Raw genomic sequence first — 24,608 nt, 5'->3', positions numbered from 1 at the left:
AAAATACGAATGTCGGCCTAGGAAAGAAGCAGTTTTCAGCGTTTTTCCAGCAATTCCTCAGTAATTGTTAGTTTGGATAAGTGAAAAATTAATATGAAAATGTAATGAATATGCAATGATGAAGGTAAATCGGCAAATAGCCCCAAAATATTGAATTTAGTTCAAACCTGCATTAGTGCGGATTCGAATAAATTCATCGTCATTATCGGACTGATCACGGTTTATAGAGTCGACTCAAGTACGAGACACTGAAGACGACTTTACTGTTGAGGTCGAAATACGTATCTGTCAAGGTACAATTAAGTGGTGAACTTAAATGGGATTGTACAAACTCGTCTCATGACAAGTGAAAACATTCCACTAAAAATCCCAAAATATTTTTCTTAACCTTTCCAATGTTATGCTTCGTTTTATGACACTTGAAAAAAAAAACAAGTAACACGAAAGCACGAGCACGATTTTGTTTGTTTGCTATGCGTGTGCACGCTTCGGTAATGGTTCTGATTTTGTGTGTTGTTAAACTGCAAGACGGACATTGCTCATATTTGCCGTATCTGTCAAGTTGCAAAAGTTAAGCAGGGTGGCCCACAACTGTAGACATTACCCTACTATTTCTTTTTTTATGGATTAACCCCCAATTTTCGCCCATCGGTACCACTACCACACGCATTGGAAATGAGCCTAAGCTACGCCAATAAACTTGAGCTTAACTATCAGCGCTTTTCGCTTAAACAATCCTGGACTCGATTCATCAAAGCTTCCCAAAGCTTTTCGCCCGCCAAATCTTTCACCAACACATGGTAAGCCACTTGATCGAGGCTTGCTGGCGCGCATCCACCGACTCGTAGGGTTTCTGTTTACATTCCATCCACCCAGCCGATACGCTCAGCGATCAGTTCTCTTCGAGACTTGGACGCGTACGCAACGTTGGATCACGGCCGGTCTTCCTGCGATCGTTCTCGCGGCGTGTGTTTCTTTTCCTTTTACCAAACTCGGTATTCATTTTCACCTGTGTGTGCGAGCGCGCGCGGCTCAGAGTATCAACTCAGTGCGCATAGTGCGGTGCAGTTGGCGTGTGTAGTAGAATTGCGCAGTTTCTGGTTGCGGAAAGCGCGACTTTCGTAACGAAGCAGCTAGAAGTGCAAGATCGCATAGATCACACAGCAATTTAGCAGTTTGACCGGGTTCGTCGCCTGATCCCTGCTGAAGTCACTTTCGTGGATGCGGATTTTGAGCTTTTTCGTCTATCGATTGGGGCGAGCCAGTCAGTGGTGTGTGAATCGAAGCCGGATTTGAGTGTTTTAATGGCAAAAGAGATTGCGTACGTTCCAGAGATCGATGGAGTATTTGTGATTGCTAATTGAACAAGTGTTTTTGCCTCTCCATCACTGTTAGACAGGCTTTTGATTTTGTTTTCATCGCTGAGAGGCTTCCAAAGGTTTGAATTTTGTTTGCCGATTCATGGTGCTTTTGGCGGCGATCAATTAGCGGCAGAGTGACGAAGTACCATTTCCGGTTGGCGGGCGTTAGAGCTACGATTCTTGGATGAGAGTTGAAGTGTGCAAGTGTATAATCGACCTTTAGAACCGGTGCCCAGTCTGGCAAAGCGGTGTTGTTGACGAGTGTCATTAAGTCTAGGAAGTGAGCCGAGAACGTCAAAAGACCGGCTTCGCAGTGTTGTTGCTTGGGCTGTTATACATCCGTTCGAGTGTGTTTGCTAGCGACCAAGTGTCCGTTGGCGCTGTGGCCTTTCCCGTCGTAAAAGAATGTCGGTGGAATAAAGTGACGACAAGAGTGGGAAAGCAATTACGTAAGTTGCGGATCGGAATTGCGAAAACAAGTTTATGAGGGAAGCCAGTGATATATACAACGAAACAGTGACGGATAGGGTACGAGTGAGAAGATTATCATTCTAGTGATTTATCTGCTGATTATCGAGAAATTGGAGCTGCTGCTGTCGACATTGCAGAAGAAATAATACAAAAACGGTATGGATATGTACAAACAATTACAAAACCTAGCTTTAAGTTATTTTTAGTTATTGTTGCCATGTCTTTATTTCTCTTGATATGCAATTCTACTGGTTCGTACCTCTTCGGTATAGAGATGTTCGCGTGTGGGTGTCAAGAGCCACTTTTGAAACATCTCAACAGTATCTCAAAAGTATGATGCTAGCCGAAAGTGCATCCTTCAGACTGGTTAAACGAAGTATCTGGTTAAGCAATTAAACAGTTATTATCTCTCAACTATTTTGCATAAATTATTTATCGATTCAATTTGTATTTGATGCAAGTTTTCATCAGAAGATGGATGGTTAAAAAAGATTTTATATTAAAACAACACATTCAAGATACGCAAGTAAAGTGCTTCTTAAAACCATTAATAGGGAAAAATATGCAATTGTGAACGATAATGATATCAGATCCAACTGGAATGCATTTCATTACTCCTTTGACATTCATTTGGTACATCATATACGTTTAAGATAGCGAACAACATTGATTTATGTTTTGCAATTATTATAAGGTGACCAGATGAATTCTATGACAACGCGGGACATAACATTTGAGTTCCTTGCTCAAAACGCAATAAAGGCAAACTTTCAGTTTTTATTAGATTTTGTTTCTCCATGGTTTAGGTTCCTACACTAAACAAATCAGTAAAGTAATAATTTACAGATTTCCAATCAGCAGAGTTTTTTATTATATGTTTTTCAGAATTTCGATAATTTTGAGAATTTAACGATGGAACAAAATTGCAGAAAATTTGTGACATAATTACCGTATACTTTTGATGTATATATTTTGATGAAATTCACAAAAAAAAGATTTATTATTATTTTTAAACGTTCAAAACCAAAACCTAATACCAACAAAAACTACTCGATGTGTTTGAATTTATTGTAAGAACAAAGTATTTAGTTATTGAACGTAGCTGTTAGACCGAATACTATCGATAGTGACATTTTCTCAATAATACGTTTTAACCTTCCGCTTTACATTTGATAAGCCGTGCAGTGGCTGTTAGAATCTTTTCTTTTTCTTCAACTAAGAACTAGGACAGGCTAAACCGCTGATATTTTTTATGAAACGTTGGGATCTTTGTATAAGATTGTCTCACTAAAGGTAATATATTTTATGAATAATAAAAAATTATTAAGTTGTATTAAAGTATTTACTGTGCGGCAGTTTGTTTTATTTTCTGTATTTTGCGAAAAAAAATTTCAGACTAAGTCCGGAGTAGCTTGTATCGTAAATAAAAGTCTCCCCCATTCAACTCTTTCCAAGGCTAAACGTTGTTAGTCCCGCAGTTTGCGGAGGGTCCGCAAATCGTCTACCACCAATTGCAATTATGTTTGGATATAATTTATTTTCTACTAGACAAACCTGCCCGATCTCGCTCGAGTTGTTTTTTCCTCGGTCAAATTGTCAATCGTTAACCTCGTACTCTAGTTCAATTTCAGATCAAGTTTGATAATGAGATCGTTCAAAAATTACGTCCATCGTTTTTCGGCATTTTCAACCCCCCTCCCCCTCCTGTCACAAACTGTCACAAATCGCTCCACCCCTGTGCGTACAACTGTAAATTATATAATGGTTCGTCTTTTTCGTACACTACTTTTACATGGAACTTAGTGAGAATTAACTCTCTTAATAGTTAATTAAAATATTTTTCTGCTTATCAAATTGTTTCTAAAATGTAATTAGCTACTTTTTCTTGTTGGACATAATAAAAAGCCCACTAGCCGTTTTTCATACAAAATGGTCAACTTTGAAGATCTAGATCTCGATTGCGTGTGAACCAATTTTGCTGAAAATTTGACCAGAGCTCAGATATAACTTGAATTTTACCACACCTGAGTTTCGACCATATTGATTCATAGGGTAAAAAATTATTGCGGTAATACCAAAATGAATTTTTTGGTAAAAAATTAGTTTTTAAATATCTTGAATTCTATAGGTTGTAAAGAAGAAAATTCGTCTTGGCTCAAACTTTCCTGGTTAAAATTGTGATTCTGAAAATAACCGATTGTAAATATAATAATGCGCAATTCCAATCACTAACAGCAAGAAAACCAGAGCCAGATTTCTGGAAGAAATCTTCACTACCTCCGATGTGCGCTTGTGATTTTGGAGCTTTAATTATTTCCAACTAAACCGTGCCTTTTCAGTAAACATGCTTACAAATAACAATTGTTAAATGATAATTCAGGTTATTTAAATGTCGACAGAAAATGAAATATTCTTGCAAAATTTGGTTTCTGTGAACTATCGCTTGGTTTCTGTAAATGGTTGTAAATGTGAATCAGTTCTTTTTAGGACCACTATGTTAAATGGAAAAGAGTTGATTTGAGACAAGTTTGCTCCTGCTGCAGGAAATTTGTTCGCAGAGACATTTTCTCGCAAGATGCAGACATTTGGTTGTTGTTAATGTGGCCGTGGTTCTGCCAAATCGCATTAAGCGCCAACAAAAAAAACATTTTCTGCCCAAGCTTCCGATAAGCAGATTTAATTGATCACACATCGAATTGGATATCCCTCAACCACATAACTGAGAACACATATAGCCAGAAAAATTATGTAAATTTACGTTTATTTTATGCACATATTTGGAGCATAAAAATATACGCAAAATAAACAAACACGCTGTAATCTTCTTCTTCTTCTTATCTTCTTCTTCGTCTCTATATAATAAAAATGAAATGGTCTGTGTTCGTATCCGCATAACTGGAAAACGACTGGATGGATTTTATTCATTCCTTCAGCAGTTACATTCGTTGCAGTTTCCGATGGGTTTGTATGATATTTTCTCAGTCGAAAATCATTAGCAAAGTTCAGTAAACCGTGAAAACTAAATTAAAGATTCGTATGGAAATTTCGCATAGGCAGTTCGCCACAACGCATTTTCGCCTACTATGCAGGACAACGTCTGCCGGGTCGGCTAGTTTTAAATATAAATCAATTTAAAATTACACGATCGTTCAAAAATAAAGCAGATTTCATTGAAATTTTAATGAAAATAAATTTAAACTTACATGACTAAAACAGTCTAAAAAACTAAAACGATTACTTCAAATATAGTTCACTTTTACATCAGACACTGTACTGTTTTACATGTCACGTAATTTTCATTATTTTTTTCTGTGTATTCTACAACAATTTGTTTTATGAATTATTATGAAATGATTTCCGCTTTCCTTATACGAACAAAATATCACAAGTCAGCCAAAAAGCCGCTTGGTGCGTTTTGGAAGAACCAAGACTATGTTTGGAAAGGCGCATTCATAAAAACAAATCGGACATTTTGTAATGGATCTAGTCAACGCCGTAGCGTGGGGTTGGCCGGGTTGGCCCGGAATCGAGAACTACGGTATGGGAACCAACAATTTTATTCGTTACATGGCCAAATAGCAACAAACCGACCACAAAGTCCGAAGGTCTATGGCGGAGATATTTCAAGAACTCAAATCTTTCTTCTATCTCAAATAAACAAGTCGAATGATTTGGTCTTAACTTTGACTGCCATTTCGGTTTCTCTGAGCCTTTTGGAACCGGCTACAAGGGGCTAAAAAAAGTCTAGAAAACTTATATTCAAAAGCCACAGGTGTTGACCAATATTCTAAAAGACCTTTTGCGCTTATGACTTATATCGGGTAGGGGTAAGGATAAGGATGGTGTAGATTTAAGACAAATTTGCTCATTTTATTCAGAAAAACTTCTTTTAGTCCGAAAAATTATCATCATGGTCACATTTGTTCTGGCGGCATTACGATATGCAGTAATAATGGCCTTCCTCAAATGACTACTTTGGTTATCATTTCTCAAAGCTCTCGTAGATTAGCAAAATTTATCCTCAATACATACAACATGTGCCAAGGCATGTGCTATCAAAGCATTCATTTCACCACATGGCCTTCCTGCTTCCGATGTCGATTCCGACCACTTCAAAGTTGGATGTTATTGACCCAACAAAGTACCTCCAAACCACTGACAGACCCATTCTTATGTTGTATCTTTCTTGATCTGAAATCCGATAGCGATTTCGTTCATCGACCGATCCACTTCAGAGTTGGATTTTCTTGTTCCAACAATTTGACATTTGTATATGATTTGTCACGATTTTCAAATCCCTTTTCTCTGCGATATACTTGCAAGTACGTCAGTTCCTTCCATTTAGAGCAAGAAACAGCCGTTAGGACACTATGAGCTGTAAGTAAATAACTTTCAGCAATTTTAATGATCTTTCAGCCTGGATGTTCCAACAGATTCCATACAAGAATGCAGAAATGCCCACGATTCTGCCAAGTTCCTAACATATCTTACCATATTTTGCAAATTAGTGTGAAAGTTCACAACATTTTAAAATTTGCCAGAGACATACCGCCTAATATACTGCTTGTTACAGTCGCCTCTCTACATCTCGATATTGAAGAGACCATCGAGATAGGGAGAGACCGAAGAATGGAAGGAAAATTGAAATGTGTTCTAGATCCAAAAACGCTCGTTGATATGAAAAACGACAACAAAACAAATGTCATTTCTTATTGTTGATGTGTTTGTTATTGTCCAAAGATGGTCTAGTAGCCATAAAGTTTGAACATATCGACATAAGGAGAGTTAATCCTGAACAAAATATGATCAGAATTTATCGAGATAGGGGCTTATCGAGATGTAGAAAGCCATAATGTATGTAGATTGAAGGGACCGAGGAAACCATCGACATAGGGAGAGATATCGAGATATAGAACATCGAGATGTAAGAGTCAACTGTATATGAAGCATCTTCAATTCACTAAACTTTGTAATCTTACTGTTCTACAAGATGAGCAAAAATAGTGAAGAAAATCTCGTTAATACAAATTTATAAAACTTTATGGTGGGATTCAAAATGTTATTGGATTGTGAAATATTGCACATATCAAGCTCTATCTGGTAAAAGGGCGAATGTCGCAAGAGAGAATTCTCTTCATCGACTTCCCCTCATTTAAATAAAAGTGACAAGCAGAGGATTTCTTTGCAGTATTATCACCTCAGAATGCAAGTTCGCATTGTTTTCTATCGTTCTGAGGTGATAAACCACAAAGAAATCAGCTGCTTGTCACTTTTATTTAAAAGAGGGGAAGTCGACGAAGAGAATCCTCTCTTGCGACATTCGCCCTTATTCCAGATAGAGCTTTATATTTCCTTGGTAAGAGAGGGGCGCTCAAAAAACATTTCGCCAAGGGCGCCGGGACTCCACGCTACGGCTCTGGATCTAGTTCATTGGATCGCAAGAGCAAACTCGGCAGCGCCTACCTTCAATGCGCACTTCTGAATCTTGAACTTTCTGCCAAACGTCAGTACTACCGACGCCTTCATTTCCTGACTGAATTGCTGGAGAATTTCCATGTCGATCGATATATAAATCTTTATAACCCATCGAAGGAGATAGGCGCTATTATCGTTCAAAATCTTACATGATATCGTGATGGTCTCCAATTTTAAATTCTGATTTGACACCCAGTACCTTCTAGTAAGACGTTGTCCATCGTCAAAAGTCACTCATATTGAAGAGTCGCACATGTAGACAGCTAACTTGTAAATTCATAGTCCGATCCGGCAAATTTTCAATTGGAAACAATGAGACAGGATTCTCCGTCGAACGAAATTTGTTGCGAGTAAATCGATAGAGGATAAGTGCCGAAAAAGTGAGCTAGACTTTTTTGCACGCTTTTTTCACAATAAATAGTATGTACCAATTTTGTCAACACGACCGGATTTTAATGTTGCCAAAATGGGGATGTTGCCAAAAACGGGGAAAAAAATCATACAAAATTTCAATTTTTTTTTGTTTTCATGATCTACTCTAAATATTTAGAATATGTACTACAAAGTATGTGGAGTGTGTTTAAGTGATGCACGTGCATCATAATTGACATTTTTGCGGTATCATTCATAACTCGGAGAATGTAGTTCAAACAGATTTGGAAAAGCTTCAAGAATAGTAATCAAACGATAATGTAACTAATTAGCCAAGTTCATAATACAAATTTATTGGCCCTCCTTAGCCGTGCGGTAAGACGCGCGTCTACAAAGCAAGACCATGCTGAGGGTGGCTGGGTTCGATTCCCGGTGCCGGTCTAGGCAATTTTCGTATTGGAAATTGTCTCGACTTTCCTGGGCATAAAAGTATCATCGTGTTAGCCTCATGATATACGAATGCAAAAATGGTAACTTGGCTTAGAAACCTCGCAGTTAATAACTGTGGAAGTGCTTAATGAACACTAAGCTGCGAGGCGGCTCTGTCCCAGTGTGGGGATGTAATGCCAATAAGAAGATAATACAAATTTAATAATAAATAATATTAGAAATTAACAATAGCGCCGGCCACGTCTTTACTAAAATTTGTGGAAATGTTTCTATTGTATAGTCGGGATTCGCTGGTTGGGATTTTAATATTATCAATTCAGTAGAAAACCGAATTATAGCCGCTAACGAAGTTGGATTTTTCTCACAATCCATACGTTAAACCTTATTTCGGAAGTGGTGCGCTGTATAGCGCATCACCAAATGAAAACAGCGCACTACTTCCGAAGTTAGGTTTAACGTATGGATTGTGAGAAAAATCCAACTTCGTTAGCGGCTATAATTCGGTTTTCCACTGAATTGATAATACTTGTGTCACTTTTTAGTTGGGCCTCCGCTAGGTTCTGACCCAACTAAAAAGCAACCGTACGTCAAAATTCAATGTAAACACGGAAAACGAGATTGGGCATCACTGGACATCATTTGTGATGTTCAAGTCGAAATCGTGTTCAAATGGCTGTCGGTCGACCCAACGAAAAAACTGAATTCGTTAGTTGAGCCAAGGTGGCTATATAGCGCATGTCCCAACCAGCGAATCGCGACTGTAGTTCATTGAAGTGCTGACCTCAATCTGACATCTCATATAAATTTTAGTCCACCAAAAATGCTAATAAAAATATCATAATTCACTATATAAATCAAATAGCGATCCGACGGATACAAAATGACTAAATGTGCTACAAATATAGCATTCTTATATAATGGATTTTTATGGAAAACATTATGGAAAAAATGAACCCAAGACATAAGACATTCCATTGTTAAAATGGTAATAGAAATCTGCATTCTGCACATTGGTCAAGAGTATCCAAATTGTGTAAAACCAAATCCCTTTGCACTAGTCGGTCTCCTAGCACTCAACCCAGGAATATTTTAGGCGGCGATGATTGATCCATGAGCACAATGTGCTCACTGCAGGTCATCGCACTCCAGTTCTCCATGCACTACTTTCATTATTATAACTTTGAAAATATGGAAGAATCCTACATCAGACTGAAGAGGGAAGCAAAGCATTACTGTCGAACTGTTGGCAAACATGCTGGAATCAAAAGGCTCGTTATGCAATTGACACATCAGGAAACTGGAAAAGCTCATAGAGTTCTGATATTAATCGCTAGACAAATTTTCGTCAATTTAAAACAATAAGACTCTTTGAAATACAATTATTGCTTATTGTCTATACGTGAATGCAGCAGTAAGACTGATAAAATGATAAAATGACAGTTTCTCGACTGATATCAGAAAAGAGGCAATGAGCATAACGACTTGATGGCTATATAGCGCATATAGAAAATCGCACTAGCAATTTAATCCACTGGGGCTTGCTTGCTCCTGGATCACTTATGAAGTATCGGTTGCATTGTGATGTAAACAGCGTGCTTCGCCTAATAGGTGTTGTACTATGTACAACGGTGTAAGTCAGCTTGTCGACGACAAAATCAGTGAAAATGCCAAAAAATACGACATTCTACGGTGGGCTGGTTAGATTCGGGTAGTGTGAACAGGGATATGGAAAACGTGAATAAAAATAGCAGAAAAGTTTCAATAGAAATTGTTTACAATGAGCGGTGATACGAGTGGTGATTCATTTCTTTCAGTGAAAGTGCCCACTATTCGTACAGAGCCCATAATACGCATATAAACCTTAATGATATTCGTCGCGGGATAGTGATGGTAATTTTTCAGTGGTTCGATCGTGCAAATGTATTGCGCGTTGTTTCAGCGGATAGAAGCGCGATTAGTTTGCTCAATTCATCGAGCATGCGAAGCGTAAAGAAAGTAAAACCTCAGTGCGTGTTTACTTGTCTTTTTACATTGGACGCATAAAGAGCGCGTGATTTAAGTAATGTTTGGTTCTGTTTTGTGCGGATGAGTAAATTACTTCAATATAATTTCGTACAAAACAATTATTTAGCCGCCTACCAAGACAACTTCCTTTGGATTAGCTTCTCATCTAAACAAATATCCCTTTCGCGTGGCACCCACGGAGATGCAGAGGATTCCTCGGTCTCTTGTAGCAATGAGTGTCAAACTAATTTTCCTCCCCTTATTCTAATTGACTGTAAGGACGTGGCCGGCATCGTTATTGGGCTTGAGCTAAAGAAACTCCGAAGCATATACAGTTAGACTAGTTTTCTAATCCAAAGATGGCCATGCAATTGGTGAGCTGTGCATATTTGTTGTTTCTCGGCCAATGACGACTAGCAACTACGATGTGTACAGTCAATCAAGCTAAGCTAAGGTACCATGCATGTAACTATTTCAGACAACATCACGTTAGCGAGATAAAAATACACTGAAAATTGCTTCGACTTAGAGAATATCGAGTAAGGGAAGATATCGCCTTACGGAGGGAACGCAGTATTCTAGGTTCAATGGATTTTGAATTTCATTGGGTAATGGAAAATATCGTGTTACAGAACATCGAGTTGGATGATCTAAATTGGTGAGCACAGCTCTTTATCTTTCCTACCTTCATCGATTTATCAACTTACATATTCATAACAGCTACTTCTAAATACCTTCAGGGCATCGTTTCACCGGTTCCAACAGTGGCTCTTCTCGACCTTCTACTCCCTGAGTAGCTAGTACAAATAAAGGCGTCCTAGTGAAGTTAGGCTGTACTATAGATAGTAGAATCTATAGATGAGCGAAAGCATGGCTGAGTCGATTTTTTTGACCGTGCACACGCGCATATGACGTCACAGCCCTTAACATTTTCATTGAAATCGTGACGTCATGCTCGTTTGGAGACACGTTTGACAGTTCGTTTGGAGACAGAGGATTTATCTTCGCTCATCTATATATTCCACTATCTATAGGGTGCCCTTGAAAACGCGAATGCATTTAGTTTTTGGATTCCGGAAGGCTTCTTTAAGTGAGCGGAAGATTTTGTGGCATGAATGGACAGCTCAGAGTTGGCTTGGATTTGCCCAAATCAACATCGGTATTAAAACTTCGTCGTTTTACGCGTTGGCAATATTATTGTGATGAGCAGTTTTAAAGAAATGCATTTGATTCTCTGTAAAATGAATGTTGTTTTTGTTTTGCGGTTCAACTGTCCTGGAAATATCCAAGTTCTTCAAAATTTACAAAGAGACCAGTGAGGGTGAGATATATTAGAAATTGGGCAATCCACTTCCAGCGTGCATTGATGACAGATATGCAAATATCATCCGTATACTATCCGACTATTGAATAGCAGGCCATGACTTTGCCTCTTTGCTCGTCGAGCAACCAACGCAGTTGCACGCTCGATAAGACAGCACACAAGCGAGCAACCAACGGATAGCTCGTTCGGCGGATTAAGGCCGCACATTTGGCGAGCCTGCCAGGTTGTTCCTGGTCGGAAATTATTGTTTTGTAAGTACCGTGCGGGACCGAAATCCGTACAGCACCGAAATCCGTCCACCTCATGAGATATCAATAAATTAAAGGAGGGTAAAGGTAATTAATGTAGGAATAATTAATCTTATCCTGTTCAGATACTTGACAGTAAGCTTTTAGGACATAGAATTGGAAAGAAGGCTTTGAAATTAAAACCACATAAATCAAAAACAAATCTCCACCCACCAAACGCGGAGTTTGTGTCGCCATTTTGTTTTCGGGTAGAGCATAATTGCACCAAAAGTAACTGTGTTTTAATTGCTAATTGCAAATCATTACATAAGATAAGCGGAATACAAATCGAAGGGATCGCTTCTCAAGGTGCATATCGAACTATTTACAGTGGTAGTTTAGTCAATCAGGCTGTTTCAATTTAAATATTTAGTTAAGAAATAGCTGTACGGATTTTGATCCTTTGATTCAAAATCCGTCCACGGTGGACAGATTTCGAATCAGGAGTAGTTGATTTAATTCATTATTTTATCATGTTTTTCGTAGTTTTTAGTCAGTAAATGCGAAACACTTCAAAACTAGAAGCCTTCATGCTCCTGTGTTAGCGACAAACGTTTTATTTACATTCGATTCCTATTTTCTAATGACTTTTTCATATACTAAGGTGCTTAAGTGTACGGATTTCGATGCCCCACGGTATCCTGTTAGCGTGATTGAGACATTTTTCCATCGGTTTCGACTTCCCTTCGACAAGAGCGTCGGAATAAATGATTTTTTTTCTCATCGGTTTCAACTTGTAATGTCGCTCTGGAAGAGCTTCAGTTTGAATGATTTGCTCATCGGTTTCGACTTCTGATGTCGAAGACGCTCTGGACGAGCGTCGGATTGAATGATTTGTTCATCGGTTTCTACTTGTGATGTCGAAGACGCTCTGGAAGAGCTTCAGATTGAATGATTTGTCCATCGGTTTCACCTTGTGATGTCGAAGACGCTCTCGGAAAGCGACATACAATTGACAAAAAATTCTTGAGAACTTCCACAAGCAATTCTTAGAAATTTCCATGACAAAACTTCTTGAAATTTCCGCGGAAAAATCTCCGTAATATCCACGGACAATTCTTTGGATCTTCTACGGGAAATTGTTTAAAAATTTCATGGCGAATATTTTATTATTCTTCACTAGGATTTTTTTTTAATTTTTCACGCAGAATTATTTGGAAATCTTCATTTTTTTTCTACCTTCAGTTATTTGCAATTTTTGATTATTTGTTTCTTCAGGACGTTCATCGAAACTTGTGCGCATTTTTTATGGTATTTCCATAGGGAATTTGTTTGAATATTTTCAACTGTGTGAGCCCGCATAGAATGCGTTGAGATTCAGAACCGGAACCGGCTTTGAGTTTTTACTACTCGCAGTTTCCATCTGCAGAGCCGTGCCTTCTAATTAGTTAACCCATGCACTCCCAATTATTTGGCAGGATCAAAGACGAAACTCTGTCTGTAAAGATAATTATCCTTTTAATATTTTTTGTAGAAATCATTTACAGTCGATTTCACCGATTCACAGTTCTACGCCTCACAGAAAAAAATTATGCTGTTGTTGGGAGGTGGAACTAAAAAATACTTTAATCAGATTGTGACAGTTATCTGAGTTTGTTTCCATGTCTTGATACTGATTCACGGAATACTGATTCATGAAGGTCTGGTTCGTAGAAGAGCAAATAATTGGTAATTGATAAGTATCGGACAGGCAAATTCCTACTGAAATTGAGATGGTACTGTAGATAATTGGACCGATATTAAGCTGTTATTACACAATTTGTAAGCAGCCAGTATTCGACTTATTTTCAGCTCAATTCAGTTGCTGCTCATTAGAAGATAAAAAAAACAGATTCTGCTTCATTGCCAAATCTCAAAAGCAGAATGTAAACATCATTATTGCCGCATACGTATTCTTCCCATCATTATTGGTACTTTCAGCCTGCGCCACACTTCGCGAGCACCAATTGATCAAAGCTCATTCCACGGCGCAACAAACAAACCGTAGTGGTGGCCCACGTGGAGCACGCAATTTGTATTCTATAAAAGCTTGGGGAAGGCCACCGCCGGCACCGGCCGCCGGTCCTCGCCGCGAATTGGGGCACCTGTTGTTAGCAGCGTTCTCTTCCCTCGGTAACGCACGTCAGTTTGATTGTAGATAGGACGATCGCAATAATGAGCGAGAGAGAGTGCATGAAAATTAATCAGCATTTTATCGCAGATGGGTCGGATTTCAGTGCCAATTAATTGGAAATAAAGTGTTTGCTGCCTGGCCGACGGCGGCGACGGCATAAAATTTCCGCGGCACGCGCTCCGGATCATGTATTTAGGACGCGCATATCGCACCACTTGGACGGGAATACGGGGGCAAGGGAAAGTGAACTATATATTTGTTGACGGTGTGGAATGTTTTAGCCTTGATTGGGTTAAATGATCAGGCGGAAGAATTTCTAGATTTTTGTAAAATTATTTCGTGAAGGCATGTTTTCTGTTTTTGTGGTATTTTCAACAGTGAGCATGCTAGGAAATCGATCCGATGTAGTTGATGATTTATTATATTATTTCGAAACAACACACAAACGTGCAGTGCTGATCTTTTTTTTTTCAAATTAAGTTAGTTTGGCCAAAAATACCATCAGCCTTTATTACTGGATTGTGCGTTCTGTGTAATACATGAGGTAAAGCGATTGTATTCATGTAAATCTCACTGTTGCACCTGATGGAAGTAAGGTTCAGTACTAGGTAATTAATACAGTGAAGCATACTCAAAAAGAACTATTCCTATCAAATTTTGGATGGGGTTTGTTTAATTAATTTTCTCTTGGTTTAGCGAAGCATCATTTAACGTTTTAACTGCGCTTCAAGTGCTATTCTTTCTATAATTTTCTTAGTACCTGTATAAGAGCTAACAATGTTTCTATAATAATCTAGATATTTAGTATAGGCCCAGTTCTCATAGAAATTTTGGAAAGTTCTCATTCAGAAGCATCAATTTGGCTAGTCTATAATGTGTTGATAAAGAAAAGATACATTATTGTGATCGGTTGATATTTTCGAGAAACGAACCCTTTAACCTTGAACATAAATTTATGACGGACCATCAAACTCAATCATCAACTTTACTGCCAATATAATGTAACCAATCAAAATTACAAATCAATCCCACCAACAAACAAGTTTACGATTGAACAAAACTGCCATTAAATCATCAACCGAGAAAAATCGAAGCCAATCAAAAAGCCCCACCTCAGCATGTGCCCCGACGAGCTGTATTTACGGAAACTAACAAACCGAAGGTTCGCCAACACCCGGCCCACGATCGGCTTGGCACGGTGTCATCCGTGCTTTTAAGGAAGCAATTCACAGCTGTTGTGAGTTGGTACGCAATGAAACGATCATTCGTCGTATTTAGGTAGCGATAGTTTACCATTCTATAGTCGGCGATGAATCGTGCCATTTAAGTGCAGCAGACCTTCAAATTCCACCCCGACTGATTATTCATCCCACATTGCCTCCTAGTCGGGCAAGTTGCTAAGCAGCGCACAGTGGCTTGAGGCCGGTAATGACTAGAATAAAAATGCGTCATTAGAAATAGCAGTTATAATTTTTAATTCCAATTAAAGAATTGAAGTGCAAGAAATTTTCCATATAAAATTTTCGAAATTTGATATATAAATATAAATTATTAGTTACCTATTACAATATTTTCCATTCGAAAATATACTACGCTTGATTCTTTGTCAACTTGATTTTAAAGCGACCTCATTTGATACAGAATAGGATCCATCATCCATTTATCATTTACCTTTAAAAAGCTTTATGAAAACTATTAGTTAACATAAAAAAACAATGATATGGAAATGCTAATATCATCTTCCAAACTTGGACGTACATGTTCATGATAGCATTAGAGGCGAAAGTAGGTGAGGAAGAACGGGAGCTTGGCAGAAGGAAGGTCGTGCGATATGTGCCATCACAAATATTGCCCTCCGCTCGCTTTCAAATCGACTTCTATAAAAACATTCTTCATGCCTGCCGTATCCTAACGGAACTATCAATTCTATACTTTCGCCTCTAATGCTATCATGAACATGTACGTTAGAGTGGGGCGCAGTTGTATGGAAAAACGCAAACTTCCTCCGATCAAGTGAGATCAAGGTTTTTCTGAATCGTTTTGGGACCCCAATCAATTGTGCAAAATATGGGCTCGATTGGTTGCAACCTCGCATGCCGCATCGCGTTTTAAATTTACATGGAGATTAGTATGGGAAAACGTACTTTTTTACATTTTTGCTCTTAGCGGCTTCAATTTATCATCAATCACGTGCCTCAATACATTAGCATATAGTCTGGAAGATGTCGAAAGACTTTGCCGAAGAAGGTACGTAGCTGGAAGGTCTACAAAAAATGTTATTACGTTTCGAAAATTGTTGGTTCAAACCATATGCAAGAAATCAATGTTTCTGCCAGCACTACCGGACAACCTATGATTATCGAAGGGCAAAACCCATCTTCCTTCTTGTCGGATTTTTTGCTTTGTGAAATAATTCCGGATAGCTCCCATTAGCTTTAAATCCCTATAAGATCAATTATTTCGAAATAACACTCAGTTAAATTATTGGTCTACGTAATACGGCAGTGCTGGCAGAATAAACGATTTTCTGCATATGGTTTGAACACTTAATGTTCGAAGCGTTATAACTTTTTTCGTGGACGTTCCAGCAACGTGCCTTCGTCAGCAAAGTTTTTCGGCATCCTTTGGGTTATACTTTAACGCAATTTGCCACTTGGTTTACGATGAACTGAAACCTCTAGTGGTAGAAATGCAAAAATATACGTTCTCCCATACTAATTTTCATACAAACTCCAAACGCGATGCGGCAAGCGAGGAAGCAACCAATCGGTCCCAAATTCTGCACAGTTGTTCAGGACCCAGAATGACTTCGAAAAACCATTGATTTGAAAAAATGACCCAGACGCCCCACTCTAATGTACGTCCAAGTTTGGAAGATGATATTAGCATTTCCATATCATTGTAAATCGTTTAACTTCACGTAGAAGTAACACACACGAAATCATTAATTTAGTATAAAAAAACAACTTAATTCACCGATTAGTGATACGGACTTTCACGCATTTAGGAACATAGGATTTATTTCTTTCATTGTTTTACATTTAATTAAGGTAAAACTGTCCAGAATCCAAATAAATTTGACCTAGCGTTTCAGAAGCACAATTCTCAACAAAGAAGCAACGAATATCTGTCATCTTTTTATTCAAGCTTTGCTGCGTCGCAGCAAGCGTAGAATAAAAGGATGACAGCTGCTCGTTAGGGGAAAAGTGGGTAAAACCGACACTTTAAGCTACTTCACAGCTCCCCCAATCTATGAAGCAATTTTCCGGTCTAGAAATTTCATACAAGCCTAATTTGGCCCTGTATGCATCAGTCCATGAGGTCTCACGACAATTTTTCTCGATTGAATTTGATCTCTGATGAAAACGCGAACAATCCATTTTCAATTGTATAAATATTAAAAAAAGTTATAATAGTCTTTGTCTCGGGATTAAAATCTCAAACATAAAAATACATTTACACTAGTCGGTTGATAACTACAACGCATTTGAAACGTCAAACGCACTTAACTTTGAGCTGTGTGCACACTTAATTCATTTCACAGTACATATTCGGTAAATTTTACCAAAATCTCAACAGCAGAACTGTTCGGTAATTATTTTACAGATTTTTTGTCAAAATCATCGATAATCACTAAAATTGTTTACCAAACAGTTCTGCTGTTGAGATTTCGGTGAAATTTTACCAAATTCGGCGATTTTTTTAAGTGTGTGCTGTTTAAAAAACCTGAAGGCAGCATTCGTTTAATTTTTTTTTACCGATATTTCGGTAAACTTTACCGAGTCATCGGTAATCGTTACCGAGATCTCGGTAAAAAGTCAACTTTGCCAAATTTAGGTAAAATTATGACGAAGTTTCGGTAAAAGAAGCAATGAATTTCGTTTAAAAAAATTACCGAGACCTCGTCTGTTGGAATCTCGGCGAAAATTTTGCTGAGGTCGGCAAAATAATTTAAGTGTGTGATAATTTCCGTATGGAGAAATAAAGAAAATCCTCCTAAATTTGAATGGGGAAATTGTTCTTAATTACCACAAGTTTTTTTTCTAAGTTATTGTGAGAAAATCTTCTGAACTCCCACAATTTCTATTTTCACAAGAAAATTGCCCCAATTATTACTAAAGACAATTCTTACAAATGTAGACAAGAAATTGTAATTGTTCTTGAATGAATATTTCTCACAATTTCCACAGTAAATTTTTACAGGGAAATCCTCATAAAAGAAATTAAAAAAAAATCTACGAAAAAACCGGTATAATTTTAATTTCAGACTCAGTAGAAAATTCAAAGGAAACTTGTTACACACTCACATTTGGAGAATTAAACTGAAATTAAACTTAAAAGTTAATTCTCAATAATTATCGATTTTAATTATTATAAAAAGCAGAGCAAGATTGCTTTTGACAGATATAGGAACACGTTTCCTCGATGTCCGATTGGAATTGCTGAGTAGCACCAGTCATTCTTATAACCGGGTGATTTTTTTAATTTTCGAACTGTCACTTTTAATTTTAATTCTCCACATGAGACAGGCCCTGAGAATTCCTCTATGAAATTCTCCAAAACAAGGAAGTTTCAAGGATCCCTCCGAAAAGTCATCCTGGAATTCCTTTAGAATTACCTCTAGGACCTAGGTGCTTTGTTCGTCCAGAAATTCCTGCGAAAGTTCATCCAAGAATTCCATCGGAAGCTCTCTCAGGAGTTCCTCCAGAAATTCCTCCATTAGTTCCTTCACGAATTACTCCAGCAGTTCTTAGAGGAATTCTTCCGAACGTTCCTCAATGAATTCCTTCGGAGGTTTCTCCAGGAATTCCGTTGGGAGATTCTCCAAGAATGTAGCCGTAAGTTTTTCCAAGAATGCCTCTTGAAGTATACTTTGGAATTTCTCTGTTATTTCCTCTTGAATTTCTTTCGGAAATTTCTGCAGAAATACCTCAAGAAGCATCATATTCTTAAGTATTTATTCAGTTCTGGAAAATTCATCCTGAACTTCCTCCAAGAATTCCTCCTGAACTTTCCTCAGAATTTTTTTTAACGAATTCCACCGGAAATTCATTCAGTAATTTCTCAGGAATATCCTACAGAAATTCATCAGGAAAATCCTTCAGGAATTTATACAGAAAATCCCTCCGGAATTCATTCTGATGTTTCTACAGGAATTGCTTTATAGGTTTACCCAGGAATTCCTCCTGAAGTTGCTCTGTAAGTTACGTCAGAAATTTATCCGGAAATACCATCAGAAAATCCTTTGGAATTGCTCCGAAAAGAAAATACTTCAGGAGTCTTCCGGAAGCTTCTTCAAGAATTCCTCCAAAAGCTCCATTAGGAATTCATCCGAAAGTTCCTTCAGAAAATCCTTTAGAAGTTTGTTCAAGTATTTCAATGTAAATTTTGAATCCCTATAGGGAATTCTTCTAAAAACATTCGGAATTCTGACAATTTGAATGTAAAAAAAACATTTCCACATAAATAAAACAAGGAGATGATTAAATTTTCAAACCTATTGGATTTGAAAATTCTCGCTGATAATCATAATTTTAGGCTTTGGTCCAATTCGCGAATTAAAATCTTTAAAATAAAACTTTAAAATGGCAGTTCCAAATTTTTCAAATAACCTTGCTCGCAGAGCAAGATTACTTTTGACAGATGTTGAATCATTTTTGATAGATGTTTTGTTGGTCTTGCTGGGGAGCACCAGCCCTTATGACCAGAGGATTTTATTATTTCCAAACTGTCGCTTTTAAGTTTAATTTGATTTTAATTCGCGAATCGGACCAAATCCTTAATATTGAAGGCATTTGAAGACATTTTTACTCGACATTTAAAATATCACCTAGTATCCCTGCCGCAGCGTGTCAATAAGCTATTTTATAAAAAGTAAATATTAGGGGAGGAGGGGCAATATGCCCTAGCTAAGCAAAAACTGCTTTAATGTCTTAGATGTGACGATTTTCATGGGTATTTTTTTCCTCATGTAACAGTTAAACAATGTAGCTAGATAGCTAGAACAGTTACACAATGTAGCCATTCAATAATTGTAGATAATCTCAATCATATTGATAATATTTACATTTCAAAAAAGTGGTGATATTTCGTTGCCGGAAAACTCATGAGGCAAAATGCCTTCAAGCTAGCAGCTCTTTGAGAACAACGCACCACCCGTCGGCGAATCAGCATTCTGGTATGGATAGTGCGTGGAGACGCATAGTACATTGTAGGTTAGTCTGCCTAGGGCGTTTTGCCTCGCCGAAATATTAGATGTTTCATTTGGAAAATTTCGGTTTATTCAACCTTCCTATTTTTAATTTTGACACTTTTTTTGCCCAACCTACATAATTTTAGGTCTAGTTTCGTTACGGCCATGCCAAATACGGTAAATAAGAGAGAGTACTCAAAAGGCGTTTTGCCCCGGGAGGCGTTTTGAGGCCTCTTCCCAAGCCTCTTCCCCTAGTGTTAGGTCTCCTGTTATTTCACCCGTTTCGTAAATTAGCTTATCGGTGAACAGCAAGCCATGACTCTGCCTCTACTTGTCAAATCTCCTTGGCGTGCACACGCATCCACGGTGAGCTCCTATATTACGTATATTCCGCTCGGCCATTGGGAGCAACACATATTGGCGGTCCAGCCAGGCTATTTTTTGGATCCTGACGCTGATTTAAAAAGGTGTGTTGAATTCAAGCGGTTAATGTGCTTATGATTTAAAAAAAAAAATCACAATGCGTTTGAAAAACCGCTGGAAAATTGATTGTGGTTTGGAAAAATACAGAGCGCGTCTAGAAGACCGCTGGAAAATGGATTGTGGTACAGAAAATCACAAAATGCGTCTGGAAGACCACTGAAAAATGGATTGTGGTGTGGAAATTCACAAAGCGCGTTTTGAAGACCGCTGAAAAGTGGTTTTTGGTTAGGAAAAGGACAAAGCGCGTCGGACAGACCTTTGGAAACTGGATTGCGGTTTGGAAAATCATAAAGCGCGTCTTAGAGACCGCTAAAAATTGGATAGTTTGAAAACCCAAAAAGCGTGTCTGGAAGACCGCTGGAAAATAGATTGTGGTTTAAAAAATCACAAAGCACGTCTGGTAGACCGCTGGAAAATGGATTGAGTTTTGGAAAATCACGAAGCACGTCTTGAAGACCGCTGGAAAATGAATTGTGGTTTGGAAAATCATAAAGCGCCTCTTAGAGACCGCTGGAAAATTGATTGGTTTGAAAACCCACAAAGCGCGCCTGGAAGACCGCTGGAAAATGGTTTGTGGCTTGGAACACCACAAGACGCGTCTGGGGACTGACGAGAAAAGGACTGACGGTCTAAAAAAATTTCAAGGTGAGTCCTGATTTTGGTTAAAATAAATTTAGTTTAGTTAAAAAAATACGCTTGGCTGCTTTAGTGTACATGAGACTATCTGTTGGGCTAATCCTCACGATATCTGAACACTATCGTATGCTACAAAGGTGTTTGGATGGCAAAATATATTATCTTGAAGTTTATTTTGGAATTCTCTGACTTAGTAGTCAAAGCGGAATTACCCGTTGGATCAGCTATCAGATATTCACGAAGTTAAAAAACGTTGTCGTCAGCATTTAGATTATTGCTGCAATCTATAATGTTTCTTGACAGATCAATAACACAACACTAGGTACCAAACATTTAAATTATGCAATCTATTGACTTCCATATCGTTGTTCTGCGATTGAAAACTATGAGGTTAAGACAAGTTTATTTTGGAGTTAAGTTTTCAAAGGAATTAATCGGTTTCTCAAAGATTCTAAATGTTCATCTTCGTCTCGCGCAAATAACTAATAAATTCTCGCTTAACTTTTCAAAAGGACCTAAGTAACATTTTTTCACGAATTAATTTGAGTACTGCAATCAAAAGCTTTCATGTTTTTCTGTTGATTGCGCTATTCAAATTAATTCATGAAAAAAATGTTACATAGGTCCTTTTGAAAAGTTAAGCGAGAATTCATTCCGTTCTATGATGGAGGATATGTTTTGCCTTTTTATGAGAGAAGAAGGGGAATATGGGGTTTGAGTAAGTTACCTTCAGCGTGTGATCATACATTAACACCGCAGCGTGTCTGCCGATGAACAGCAAGCCATGACTCGGCCTCTTCTTGTCAGACCTCCGTGACGTGGAATGTTCGTGCTTATATTTTGATGTCTGACTTTCTCAATTAAATGACTTCAGTTAACACTTAAAAAAAGTCAAGAATAATTTTCGTGTTGATTTTTACGTAAAAGATTTGTTCATTGTCCAAAGTAGAGGTATCTATCTGGTTCGCTATTGAGCACAAAACATAGTATTGATTTATCAAACAATTCACAGCATCTACCTTTTTATAAAGATACTTCTTCTTCTTCATTGGCATTACTTCCCCCACCAGAAGGACATTCCCGTTTAGCAGCTGTTCATTAAGCTCTTCCACAGTTATTAACTGCGAGATTTCTAAGCTAAGTTACCATTTTAGCATTCGCATATCATGAGGCTAACACGATGCTACTTTTATGCCCAGGGAAGTCGATAAAATTTCTAACCCAAAAATTTCCCAGATCGGACAGGGAATTGTACCCAGCCACCCTCAGCATGGTCTTGCTTTGTAGCCGCGCATCTTGACGCACGGCTAAGGAGGGCCCACGTTGTGGTGTCCATAACTGAACACTGAATAGTGCCCTCACAGCACTAAAACTTCATCAAGCATAAGATTTCATGCAAACATGTTATGCACAATCGAAATGTTGTCAAATATTGAAATTCTAAATATTCGGGAGTTTTTGATCCCTTTTCAAAAACCAGCTTAATAGAACTATAGAGGTGCACACTGATTCAGAATTTTAGAATTTCTGGAGACTTGATCCTCTATTTAATAGTATCCATCCAATTAACAATTTTTCAAGCCATCACATCATGGAATTAGTCAAATTTATAAATCATTCGTTAGAAGCTTATGATTTTTAATATATAGGCGGCAAAAAAATGAGCGTCGTTGACCGCATTTGTTTTTTTCCTGTCATGATCTATTAAGTTTCCCAAAATTCAATTTAAGCAAGGCGACGTGTATAAAATTTTGAGAGGTTGCATGAACGTTCGTGACACGAAGTACCTAAAGAGGAAGCTAAGTGCGAACGATTGTTTCAAATTTTCTACTGAAAATCGTCACGAACTAAAATCATCACACACAAACAATTTTAGTGCACGGTGTGGAGTCTTGTTATTTTGTCGGGGCAGGCAAAATTTTATCAAAATTCAAATGAGCATAACTCTGTGAAATGGTCGGGGTTTTGTCAAACCACATCAAACGTCTTTTTGACTGTAATAGGATACTCTGCTTAAAATGGCGCACGGAAAACTATTTATATCCATTCATATGCCAATTTGATACAGAATATCTTCGATTATTGAGTATAAAAATGTTTGATATGGTTTGTAAATAATTAAAATAGCTACACGTTAGTTGCTGACCCCGACAAATATCAACCGTTTTATTTGGTTATGGAAAGCTTTTTGCATTGTTATGGCGTTCAAAAGCCACTTTGCTCAGAACAGGTTTCATAAATTTCACGGAAACGGCCATATCTCGGGTGTCTATCGACAGATTTGTGATATCAATATATCATTCATCTCATAAAAAGCTCTAGTTTCTTTTTAAAAGTATACAAAGGGACAATATTCAACTCATGTGAAAGCTACAAGTGACCAAAAATAGCATTTTTGACATGCCCTTAAGTGACCAAGTTGATATTTCTCAAAGTTATGTTCATTTGAATTTTGACAAAATTGTGCATGTCCCGACCATTCTGTTCAACCCATGCAGGTAGTCCCTGTGGTAAACGTAAATGGACTGCGCATATGGTTATAGTTAAAACCAAGATTCAAGCGGTGTAAATTGTTGAAACAAAATAATTGGATAATTTGTAACAAACTATCGAAAAAAAATCCTGTTAAGGTGGGAGAATTTTCCGATGTTATATTGCACAAATTAGTTCTACTAAATTTTATTCCAAGTAGGACCATTCCTCTGCTACTCTCCGATAATATACGAATAATCTGATCAGGAGAGTAGTATAGGGAATAAGAGTGGTTCTGAGAAGGAGCACAATACCGGAAATGGATGAAATATTTGTTTCTACAATATATAAAGCTATTTGTTTCCAGGGATGGTTCACTCAGAGGAGTATTCAAGAGAAAGTGTAAGGACCTCCTTTTCTAAATCCGTTTTCCAAGTGAATCAGGATCCAGCGTTCCAGCGTTCAGGATCACACTAAGTGTATGAAATAAAGTGCGTCATACCGAAGATCATACCCACATTTCATCACACAATCCCTCAACTAAACGAAAATTACCATTTTCTGTTAACAATGAAGTATACATTATGTGTACTAAATTTTTTGTATAAATAAACGTTGATAATGCCCAAATATAAACCTTTCTTATACAGAACACTAAAACACACAATGCTGAAAATATTCTCTATCTTTATCTATCTCAAGTGTGAATCAATATACTTTGTAGTGATATGTACAAGTTGATAAATAAAATATTGTGTTTGTGAGGTTCTCCTCGCTGCAACCAACAGGTTAATGCCTCTGCTATTATCATGACGATGACAGTCAAGTATTATGCTCGCTGTATTAAAGCGGCATAGAAATAAAGCTTGGTCGTGACACACTTCTCATTATTGGTAAGAGATCTACACATTTTGAGTCGAAATGTGAGAAATGACCAACTCTGTTTGATTCAATGTTTGATGTGCTA

At 37.7% G+C, this 24,608-nt stretch overlaps 1 protein-coding gene across 3 annotated transcripts in view; it reads left to right on the top strand.

Annotated features, from left to right (window-relative positions):
- The first annotated feature begins 907 nt into the window (after positions 1–907).
- The window catches only part of LOC134217799 (uncharacterized), a 394,237-nt gene continuing 370,536 nt past the window's right edge, over positions 908–24,608 (top strand). For all 3 annotated transcript variants that reach the window (XM_062696616.1, XM_062696617.1, XM_062696615.1), the window contains exon 1: positions 908–1,988. The gene's annotated coding sequence lies outside the window, so the exon portion shown is untranslated. The remainder of the gene's footprint in view (positions 1,989–24,608) is intronic.

This window comes from Armigeres subalbatus, chromosome 2 (assembly GCF_024139115.2).
Source record: "Armigeres subalbatus isolate Guangzhou_Male chromosome 2, GZ_Asu_2, whole genome shotgun sequence".
NCBI classification, from domain to species: domain Eukaryota; kingdom Metazoa; phylum Arthropoda; class Insecta; order Diptera; family Culicidae; genus Armigeres; species Armigeres subalbatus.
The sequence above is the reverse complement of the archived record's forward strand: the minus strand, read 5'-3'. Positions and strand labels throughout refer to the sequence as shown.